This window comes from Pteropus alecto, unplaced genomic scaffold (assembly GCF_000325575.1).
Source record: "Pteropus alecto unplaced genomic scaffold, ASM32557v1 scaffold17, whole genome shotgun sequence".
NCBI lineage: Eukaryota > Metazoa > Chordata > Mammalia > Chiroptera > Pteropodidae > Pteropus > Pteropus alecto.
Genome location: NW_006440645.1, coordinates 7,469,574 through 7,481,540, shown reverse-complemented (window position 1 = coordinate 7,481,540; position 11,967 = coordinate 7,469,574). Strand labels below are relative to the sequence as shown.

Below are 11,967 nucleotides of genomic sequence, written 5' to 3'. Positions count from 1 at the left end.
CCCCTCCCTCCCTCTCTCATTTAAACCTCTCAACAATTTTATGAAAAAGGATCACTCTAAGATCTGGAAACTAAGGCACAGAGAAGATAGGTGATTTACCTAAGGTCACATAGCAAGTAGGAGGCAGAACTAAGACTGAATCCCAGGCACACAGCTCAAGATCTAAGTACTGTAACACTGCCCACTACACAACAGTGCATGGAAAGTATAATTAATCAATGCTACTACTTGTGTACCACTTATCTATCTTTCCCAAATATTTCAAAGTTTGTTTTTGTTTTTTTAATATCTCTGTCTTTTCAAATTTAATAGTGTAGTTTTGATTTGTGGGCTAAAGCTCATTCAGGTTCAGGGTTTATTCTTAGAAATATATAAAAAGGAACTCTGTATTTCCAACAGTGAGCTTTAGTAATACTTATCTATCACTATGAATGGTTTTTTTTTTTTTTTTGGAACCACTAATGTCTTATATTTTCGCTCTTTGATTTGTAATTACAAGTTTAACTTAATGCTCTTCTTTATTTGCATAGATGTACAATCTAACGATTAATTGTGCCAGCACTTTATTGTTTTTATGACTGGACCAAATCATTCATAATGCCTCTTATGATTATAGGACCAAGAACAAACATTTTCTAGATATTATACTTGTTAGGCAATATACTCTATAACCAGAGTATGGTATTTAGTGTTTAATACCACCCACTTCTACTTCCCAGTTTCCACATGTTATTCAATTTTACTCTTGATAAAAATTTGTTTTTGGCATAATGCTATAGGAAAAAACCATAATGCATATCCAGTTTATTATACTATTTATATCTACCACTATAAACTAGTATTCTGATTACTAAACTCCTATAAATTATCATTGCTCAGTTCACCATAGCTAAACCATTCTTGGATGGCTTAATAAGAACTTAAGTTTCTGAACTTTTAAGAATGAGTATTACTTTTTTTCATTCATGCAACAAGTATTTATTAAGTGCTTACTACATGCCAAGCATTTTAGGTCCCATGCTACAAGATAATTAGGGCACATTCTTGCTCTCATGGATTTTAGTGGAGAAAAGCAATTAAAAAACAATAAGAATAGATAATGACAATACCATGATGATAATATGTAACAAGACTATATGATAGAGACCAGAGGGCTCTTTTGTCAAAAAAACCCTCTTAACCAAAGAGGTAACATTTAAACCAAGAGGTACATGACAAGAGCAGCCAAATTTCATTAAAATCACATCCCTCCTGAAGTCTACTCATGTACTTTGTTCCAATGAAATTTGTTAAACATTATCTAGTCAGTGGATAAAGCATAGCACAGATACAGATCATTTATATAAGAGAAAGAGCAAGAGAAAATGGTCACATATCCTCTATTTGGTAATTCAAAAATGCTCACTTGTAACATTTTCAAATCTAAACCATATAGAAGTATATATAGTAAAATAGGGAAAAATAATCTCATTCTCATTACTTCTAATTCTATTTTTCAGAGCTAATTAGTGCTAAGAGTTTGGATTCTGTTCTTTCTGACCTTTTTCTTGGTGTTATTTATTTACCTTCACCTACTTAAAAAATTTACGAGTTATGTAACACATTTTTTGGCAGAATTCAAACAGTATAAAAATATACAGAACAAACCTGAGAAGTCTCCCTTCTTTACTTCTGTTAAGCTTCCTCTCCTCCAAAATGGTAACCATTGTTAATGATGTATATCTGTGAGCTCTTGTTCACTTATACATGTACACATATTTTAGGGTTTTTTGGTGTTTTTAAAAACAGAAGAGAACAACTATATTATTTGTATTTTACCAGTGTTCTTCATCATCCTGCTTATTTTTAACTATTGAGAAAGCTCTTTCAATTTGAGTATAGCCCTGACTCATTTTTTTCTGTTAATAGGTGTTTAGCTCCTTTATATTTATTATTGCAATAATCTTTCGATTTCAGTCCTTTTTTTGGGTTTTATTCTTTTTTATTTTTTACATTTGAGTGTATGTAAATTTGAAAGAGATACACATTTAAGTTGTGATATATCATAATATCTAAGAACATACACTATAGGAGAAAAGAAACACTTTGGGTTTAATCCTTTACTATATAACTTTGAGCAAGTTACTTATCCCTTCTGTAACTCATCTATAAAATGGGAATGACAGTATTTACTTGTTAGTATGAGAATTAAATGAGTTACTATATAAGAAGCATTTAAACAGCTCTTTGCAAACTTAAGTATTATACCTACTAATAATAGCAACAATATTACTGATTATCCCTATAACTTTATTTAATATCCATAACCTGTATTTTCATGTTCTACATAGAACTGATTAGCTCCTGCTGATGAATAATGGCAATTGTTCTCTTTTCCCCATCACTCAATTTAGTTGATACAGTTTTTACTGCTTACCTTTATACTTATAAATATACCTATATCTGTAGTCTGATTTATCACTTTTAAATAATATCTCTTGACACTGAAAGTTAAGGAAATCTGTATACTTCACTACTTTCTACCTTCTCTCTCTTTTATACTTCTAACTCTTGTAAATTTTATCTGTTCTATGGTGTCCGAATTAATGTTCATATTCCTAGTCTTAGAGATGGTTGTATTCAGTGATCATTACCAATCCTTTTGCAGTAAATTAATAAAATAGAAAATAGAGAAACAACAAAAATCAGTAAGAACCCAAAAGAATTCTTTAAGATAGATATTTCAGATGGGTTTGTGGTAAGAGTACTTTAGAGTAACCTACTATATTAACTAACTAAACAAACAAAAAAAAGATATATCTTAAGGATATTAAAAAACAAAAACTTGCAGCATATGTTAAAATTCAGCATCCAGAAATAATTATAAAATCCAAGAGTCAATAAAGTATTAGAACTTAGTTATTATTATACAGTAAAAAGTACCAGAGCAATTAGATATCTCTGTGGTAAAAATTTAATTAAATTCCTACATTTCATACTAAGTACACAAAAAAATTCCATGTGGATTAAGATTAGAGAGCTGAGTGTGAAAACGTAAAACTATAAAAATTCATAATACATGAGAGACTATAATCAGAGAAAATATAGCAAATATTCTAAGACTTCAAGAAAATTGGTTGATGGAATGAACATTTCTGAAACATGTGCTTCATTAAGAAATGAAAAGACAAAGACTAAGAAAATATTTATAAAACATCTATCTGATAAAGGACTTGTATCCAAAATATATAAAGAACTCTTAAAAGTCAACAACAAGAAAAAAATTTAAAAAATGGGCAAAACAGCTGAATAGAAACCTCACTAAAGATGCACAGATGACCAACAATCATATGAAAAGATGTCTCACATTAAATGTCCTCAGGGAAATGCAAATTAAAACATTAAGACACTACGATTCAACCATGAGAATGGCCAAAATCCAAAAATAAATAAATAAATAACAATATCAAATGCTGGCAAGGACTTGGAGAAACAAGTCTCATTTGTTACTACTAGGAATGCAAAAAGGTACAGCCACTTTGGAAAGACAGTTGGCAGTTTCTTACAACACGAAATACAGTCTTACCATACAATCTAGCAATCATGCTCTAGGTATTTACTCAAATAATTAAAAACTTATGTCCACAAAATAACCTGCACATGAAAGTCTATAGCAGCTTTATTTATAATTGCCCAAAACCAGAAGCACATCAGACGTCCTTCAATAGGTAAACGGATAAACAAATTGTGGCAGTACATTCATACACTGAAACATTATTCAGTGACAAAAAGACGTGGAGGAAACTTAAATACGTGATGCTAAGTGAAAGATGTCAGTATGACAATGTGTAATTCCAATTATATGACATTCTGGAAAAGGCAAAACTACGGAGAGAGTAAAAAAAGATTAGCAGTTGCCAGGGATTCAGGAAGAGGAAAAGGAGGGACTACTAGGTGTAACACAGAGGATTTATAGGGTAGAGAAACTACTTTATGATACTGTAATGGCAGATACATGATATTATGTATTTCTCAAAACCCACAGAACTGTACAACACAAAGAGCATATCTTAATGTAAACTATGGACTTTCGTTAATAATAATGTATCAGTATTGGGTTCATGAAGTGTAACAAATGTATCACACTAATGCAACTGTGGGTAGAGGGAAAAGGGATGTATGGGAACTCTATAATATGTGCTTAAGTTTTCTGTAAACCTAAAACTGTTATAAATAATGAAGTGTATTAATTTAAATTAAAAAGCCCAAAAGATGATTCCCCTTAGGTTTTAGACTAGTCTAAAGTACCTTTAAATGTGAAGAAATTCCATTAGGATTGCACATACAGCTTCTGTCACCATTATTGTATCAAGATATATCACTGTAGCAGTGTTAGTATATCAATTGTTATAGGAAACAATCTATCAAATAGCAATCATACAGGATTTCTGTCGACTTTATTTCAATTTATTAGTTTATAGGAAGAAAATCAATACCATTTTAAAAAGAGGACAAAAGAAAAAATCCGTTTGAAAATCTATATGTATTCATTTATTTGCCACTTCTAATGAAAATGTATTTTAAAAATCCTCTTAAATATTCTAAAAATTCCAACAGGCTTCAAAATTCAAGGCACTTTAAAAGCTAATCCAGAAATTAGAAATAACATAAGCTTCCAAGTAGCTTAAACTTACAAATGATGATAAAATACATATTCTGGTTTATTTTAACCATTTTACAAGAGTATAGCCAATTTTTAATTATAATATAGTCAAAATTTAATATTAACAAAGGAGAAACAGATAATCTTTAAAAATTTATTTCCATAAGTTTTTCTACTCCATTGATCTTCATTGCTAATCAAAGAGGGGAAATCCTGTTCTTAATTTTTATGGCAATGGTTAAAACCTTTTATGTGTTCTCACTTAAACCTATCAACTTTCATTTTCAACTCAGTTGCATGGGCAGGGGAACTAAGAATCCTGTCACCTTAATGTACCAACCTCTTAAATGACTCCCTCACTGAACAATTTGTACAGATTTATAATAAAATTATATACTATTTTCAAGTTTTCCTCAATTACATATATCTACATATTTTGCAAATAATGTGATATTCTGACACATTAACACACAGTTTGCTGAAAAATGTCTGGCTGTTGCCTAGAAGTCAAGGTCTAGGTGCCGGAAGCATTAATCTATGAGGTGTGACAACCCACACCCGAGCTACCAGGAAAGAATGATGAAACATTTGGAGAGGTTTAAGTTGGTGTAGAAAGGTAGAGCTTAGGAACATTTTTCCCAAGTAAAGATTTAGGAGTTCACTACAGGTTTGTTGAAGTTGTTGATATTCAAGTAAATTTTTTTATAAACTGAAGTATAACTTAAAAGTGTCCAAGTCACGAGTGTAACTTGGTTCATTATCACCAAATGAACAACCTGTGTTTTATATGATGTGATTAGTTATAGGAGCAAGGAGTGGGCAAGCCTGCATTAAAAAAATTCAAAGTTTTAACAGTCTTCAGAGATTTATCAGGCAGATAGAAGATAGACAAACACAAAAAGGGAGGTGTGAAAAAATGTGACATGCTGAAATAATGTAGGAGGGCTGAAGAACGGGATGTCAAATTACAGGAAATATGTCATGCTATAATTAATACTTATCCAGTATAGACTGATTATTGACTTTAAAGACTCATAATTATTTTTTATACAGTTGGGATTTCTAGTCTATACCTATAAGCTTCACAGCAAAAAGCTTTTACCATTGTATTATTTTTAAAAATTAATTCTACAAATTTTCTTCAATGTTTATGTAATCAAACCAATCCATCTTAGCACATCCAATATAACTCTCGACACACTATAGTAAGTGTACAATTCAATTTTTTTTAAATGTTAAATTCCTTTTCTCATTGGAGGTCACTATGAAATATTGTTTTTCTGTTTATTAACTAGAATTCCAGAAACAGTATTTTTCTCTCTGCTGTTCTCTAATTCTTACTTTTAAATCTAGAAATATTTTATAAACTTAGATCTAGTTCTAAAACCTATATTTTATTTTTAAACCCTCTTTCAAACAGCTCTTAGAACTTTTGAGTGTTTAAAAGTCTACTGTAAGTTTTCCATATACATTTCATTTATGTTTGTCAAGACTTACAACTTTTATATTAGAATTGCATTCCAGGAATGAATGTATCAGATATTTAGGAGAGACTTATTCCTCTGTGATGAAATATGCATCTGTCCACCATACTATGCTATTCCCCCAATTTCTTACTAGCTAAGCCATATCAGAAACCCATGGTCACAAAGCATAAAATGAAAAACTTCCACATATGTTACCATCTTACATTTACATCTAAACATTTTTATAAGCCTGCTTTTAAAGCAGATTTCTGACTATATTTGAACAATATTTTTCTGAGACATCTTTAATAATATAACTAATTGGGAAAGAATATTGATCTGAAAGTAAAAAGAAACTGAAGAATATTTGAAAAGATAATTTTTACTAAATATATCCAATCATTGGCAGGAACTACGAAATGACACCTTATAAAATTCTGCATGAAAAATATTAAATAGGTATAAACATAAAATCTTAGTTTCTATTGTAACATATTTACAAATAGTATCTCAAACCAACAATGTTAAAAATTGACTTTTTCTATAAAGAGCTATGTAGTAAATATTTTAGGCTTCGCAGGCCAAGAGGCAAAATCAAGGATATTATGTTAGGTACTTAAGATAGCAAAAAGAAAGAAAAAAAAAATTCACTTTTTTTTTTTTATTGAAGAAATTCAAAATATTATAATGTGCAAATTTTTGTAATATAGGTCTATTAATAAGAAAAGTGAATTTCTTTTCTTGAGATTTTACTTAATGGGGATTCAAAGTTAGTGCCTATGCCATCAAATTTGAGTGTGAATGTTCATTTGTAAAAACTATTCTTTGCTTGCAGGCTATATGAAAACAGACAGGTTGGCCCATAGGCCATAGTTTGCTGACCCCTAGGCTAGAAAATCAAATAAATCATAGGTGTGTTACAATAATGTCACAAATACAAATATACAGCTACAAGACACTATATTAAAATGATAAATTATCTAAATCTGATTAAATGGGATAAATAAAATAAAAATATTGACTTTAAGAGAATTCAATATATAACAGTGTAGATCTAAAATTAGTATTCAATCTAAAATAAAAATTAGTTATTTAATTAGCCATGTTTTGTCTGCCTTCTTAAAATTTTGAATTTGGTAGCTAAAAGGTAGAAGCAATTCAAGTCACCATCAATGGATAAATACATAAGCAAAACGTGGTTATGTGCATACAATTCAACCTTAAAAAGGAATGAAATTCTAACATATGATGTTACAAGTAGTTAAACCTTGAGGACATTATGCTAGGCAAAACAAGCCAATTACAAAAAGACAAATATTGATTCAGCTGTATTAGGTACCTAGATGAGCCAGATTCATAAGTTGAAAGCAACATGGTGGTTACCAGGGTTGAGGGGAAGAGGAAATGAAAGAGGCTGTTGTTTAATGGGTATAGAATTTCAGTTTTCCAAGATGAAGAGTTCTGTAGGTAAATGGTGGTGATGGTTACACGATAGTATGATTCAGTTTAATACAACTGAACTGTATACTTAAAAATGGTTAAAAGATGGTGAATTTTATGTAATCTGTATTGGGTAATAATCTAAGCTCAGGGTAAAGATACCTCCAATTTACCAAAAGGATCCCCAACATCAGTCTGGTATGACACTAATGAGCTTCTGCAGAAAGAGAATCTACTTTTGAAGTATGTATCAAGCCAAACTGGCACAATTGTCATCTATACTTTTATATGGCCAATAAGAAAGAGAAAAAGAATTGGAATAAAAGTTTAGAAACTGGAGTTAATTTGAGAGTCTTTGCACAAAAATGTTCAGAGGAAGTAAATTGATACTCTCCCTCTTCACAATTTCCTCTGTAAGCAGTACTTGTTCGAAATTCTGTTGATCTTAGAACAGAACTTAAGGTTTCTATTTTTCTCTTCAAAAAAGACTGCTGCATAATTTATTTATCTGAAGGCCTTCAAAAAGGCCCTAAAATAAAAAGAAATTGAAGAATAAATCTCTTGAACCTAGTTGGTTCCCCCCACATCTTATCATTTCACCTTTCTTGAGGATTAGTTTCCAAGAATTCAGCCTACCTGGGTTTTCTGCTTCAGGGTCTCATCTAGCTTCAATTAACGTATCAGTTGGATTTTGTTCTCATGTGGAAGCTTGGATGGAGGGGAACCTGTGCCCAAGCTCACTCAAGTTGTTAGCAGAATTCATTTTCTTGCAGCTATAGGGATGACAGCTTCAATATTGTTGTTTGTCAGCCAGAGACCAGCCTCAGCTCCTAGGGGCTTTCCACAGTTCCCTAACACATGGTTCTCTTCATAGGAAGTTCACAACCTGGCAGTTTATTCCCTTAAGGCCAACAGGAGAATGAGAGTTAGTGTGCTAGCAAGACAGTCTTATATAACTTAATGTAACCATGGGAGTATCATCTCACCAACTTTGCCATACAACATAACACAATCATGAGAGTGACATCCAATCACCTTTGACATATTATACTGGTTAGAAGGCAAATCACAGGTCTTGCCCACACTCAAAGGGAGGGATTACACAAAGACTTGAATACCAGTGATGGGATCATGGAGGCCACCTGAAAGACTGTCCTCCACACAGGTAGAAACCAACTGCACTCAGCATTTCAGTAGAATGTCTGGGCTGACATTCTTGGGGCTTTCAATTACCTTCTTCCCATTTTCCTACTAACAAGAAAACAAATAAATTCCATAGACCTGAATAACATTTATTTATAAGCAAGTGAGCTCTTGAAAGTTTGTCTAAACTATGCACATATATTTCCATTCACTTAAAACCTTTGTCCACAATAACAAACAACCTCCCCCCTCCAAAAAGAAAGAAACCATGCCTCAGTCTTTTCTTATTCATTAAAATGGTAAAGGGCAAAAGAGCTTTGAAATGCTGTCCTCATTATATACATTTTCTACTTTAGTTCAATTATTAATATCAAGGAAATATATGTAGCATGTTTAAACTGCTTGACTAGTTTTTTCTTGAGGGTAAATGTCAGTGTGGTATAATAATCTATCAGTCTTTGACACCAGTTCCTGGCATGGAGCTCCTAAAATCCTCGAATTTCTTGAGTGATAAAAGTGCCCTTGTTATGCTCATGAGGTGACTCATGGTAGACCCCTAGATGGTCTCAAAATAGTTTCTGGCTTATCACCATAAAGACCAGCCATTTGATTAGAGAGTTGACTTTGGGCCAGCCTGACCTATAAGAAGGTATGGGAGCTGGAGACTAAGTTGGATCACGTGACCAATGAGCCAACCAATTGTGACTGTCTCAATAAGAACTCTGGATACTGAGGCCACTTAATTTCTCTACAGTGGCAGGAAAAGGAAGAGGATCACTATCTTCCTTTGCAACATCTATGGCATCAAAAACAATAAGCAAATTCCATGTTAGTATTAAAAAAAAAATTTAAACACTCATATATTACAGTAAGAAGTACTAATCTGGTCATGAGACATCCTGTTTTTCTATGCAATATTCTTCTAGGTTGGTAATAGATAAAAACAAAATAAGACAAACATACAAAAATTGAAAGAACCTGACAACAATGAACTCTTCATATATTTTGTAAAGTACTATAAAATTGTTTAGTCATTTCTGATGTTCAACCCTATATTAGAAACGTTTTCCAAATCACTTTAATTCCATGTAATATAGACCATAAGTCAGCACTCCAAGTCCAGAGCCAGCATATTCTGTGCTGTATTTACATGCTAATAAACAGCTGACCAATGAGGAACAGAAAACAAATCAAACACATAATATAATTAGGTGCTGGAGTTTAGGGTTACACAGATCTTTTAAATTCCTGGGATGTTCTAAACAGGTAGAACTTTTTAGGCAGGGCTACCTGTTGTCCAATGACATCACGAACTGATAATAACCCAGGCTCAGGGTAAAAATATCCCCAATTTACCAAAAAGAGGCACCATCTGGAGCCCCCACATCAAGCTGGTCTGACACTAGTGAGCTTCTGCAGAAAGAGAACCCACTTTTGAAGTATATATCAAGCCACATTGGCACAACTGCCATCTATATTTTTATATAGCCGATGAGAAAGGGAAAAACAAAGTGAAACAAAAATAGACGTTCTTGTTCAATGCCAAGGAATGAAAAGTCTTTCCTAAAAATGAGTTCTGTAGCCAAAGTGGCACTCAGTATCTGTTAGGCCATCTAGTACTTTTATCACCTCTCACTTTCATACTTATGTATTTAAACAATGCAACTGTAACTTTTCCCGGACTTTTACATTCATATAAATATTTACTTTGTTTTGGTGTCATATATGTGTGTTCCTGAGAACAACATATATACTTTTTAGTGGTACAATACACAGAGCTTATTTAGATTTCACCAGGTTTACATGCACTCCATTCCATGTGCTTTTGTGGTCTAAAGTCAACACTTGGAGGCAGCAATGGAAAATAGCTGTGTCAGAAGACCTGGGTTCCTACACTAGCTGTGTGACCTTGAGTAAATCACCTTAATCTATAAAAGGGGAATGCTACCTGGCCTAATAAAGAATAGTAAATTATTTCATTTAAATAAAAATCAATGACCTGTTCTGATATACTTTAAGAGATTTAAAAATATCCCTTTCTCAGGAAGGCTAAAAGCTTTACAGTCATAAGTCCCATGTTTCTTGGATTCTAGCTGTGTTGCTTCTTAGCTGTGAGACCCTAGGCAATTTACTTAATCTCCATGCTTTAAATTTCCTTGCATATTGCAGAGATAAAATGAAGTACTTCAATAAGCATTTATTCAACATACGTTTATCTAGCAACCATTTTTCTTGGTGCAATACCGGATAAAAGTCCCTTTGTCATACACGTGCACACGCAGTCACAAACACATGCCATACACTGTGTTAGACTCCATAAATTAAAAAAGAAGCTGACAATACAGCAAGGCAACATTATGACAAAAATACACTTTTTTTTTTTTTAATCCATGTACTTTCTTGGAATCTGTCATAGGAATATGATATGTTTCTGTGAGCTGCTAATAAACAAATGTGCAAGACTGAATCCAAGTACAAAATGTCAGTTCTGGATTCAGAAGATAATTCTGAACAGAAAACACATTTCAAGCTTAGCTCTTCACGAGTGGAATGTGTCTAAAAAGAAACACCCAAGAAGGTCACAAATGAGACCAAGATCAGAAGTGATGGGATATACCACATAACGTATAACTAGTACAGGGTAAGTGCTCATAAATATTGATTGAAAATAATTAAATGTGGGTCCAACTCTGTCACTATCATACCGAGTGACTGTAGGTAAGTTATTAACTTTTCTAGACCTTAGTTCTATGTAAAATAGAAAACTGTCTATTTTACCTATCTCATAGGAGCGTTGTGATCAAATGAAATCACACGAGAATGTATTAGTAGTAATAAAACAGTAATTATGATGCACACTACTGCTACCAATTAGCTTACAAGCCTACTTGTAGGATAAGATGTTAATATGCAAACATTAGGAGAGAAACAGCATCAAGATCTACTGCGGGAAAAAAATAAAGCTCAAAACATATTTTCTAAAAATGTCATCTTCCTTGTGATGAAAGGGGCTGGTCATTGCTAAGCTGGTGCTGTGCCTTTTCTAACCCCCAGGTTACAGCAATAGGTTCTGATTAATAGCATCTTGCAAGGCTGAAGACCCCGGTCCGCCCAGGCGGCAGTTGGCTGCGGAAGCAGTAGATTAGAGAGGGCTGGACCCCATCCTCAGGACCCCATCCAAGCCCTAACTAGGCTCACTACCCGTAAGGTGCCTTTGTAGCTAGCCGAGTGAGAAAAAGCGCGCAGCCACTTCCACCTTCCACAGGGGGAAAGGAC

General features: G+C 32.9%; 1 protein-coding gene across 4 annotated transcripts in view; it reads right to left on the bottom strand.

Annotated features, from left to right (window-relative positions):
* The window catches only part of ABHD18 (abhydrolase domain containing 18), a 33,973-nt gene that overhangs the window by 21,302 nt on the left and 704 nt on the right, over window positions 1-11,967 (bottom strand). For 2 of the 4 annotated variants that reach the window (XM_015593932.2, XM_006917762.3), the window contains exon 2: window positions 8,185-8,449. The exons of the other annotated variants lie outside the window; for them this stretch is intronic. The gene's annotated coding sequence lies outside the window, so the exon portion shown is untranslated. The remainder of the gene's footprint in view (window positions 1-8,184; window positions 8,450-11,967) is intronic. 4 annotated transcript variants of the gene reach the window in all.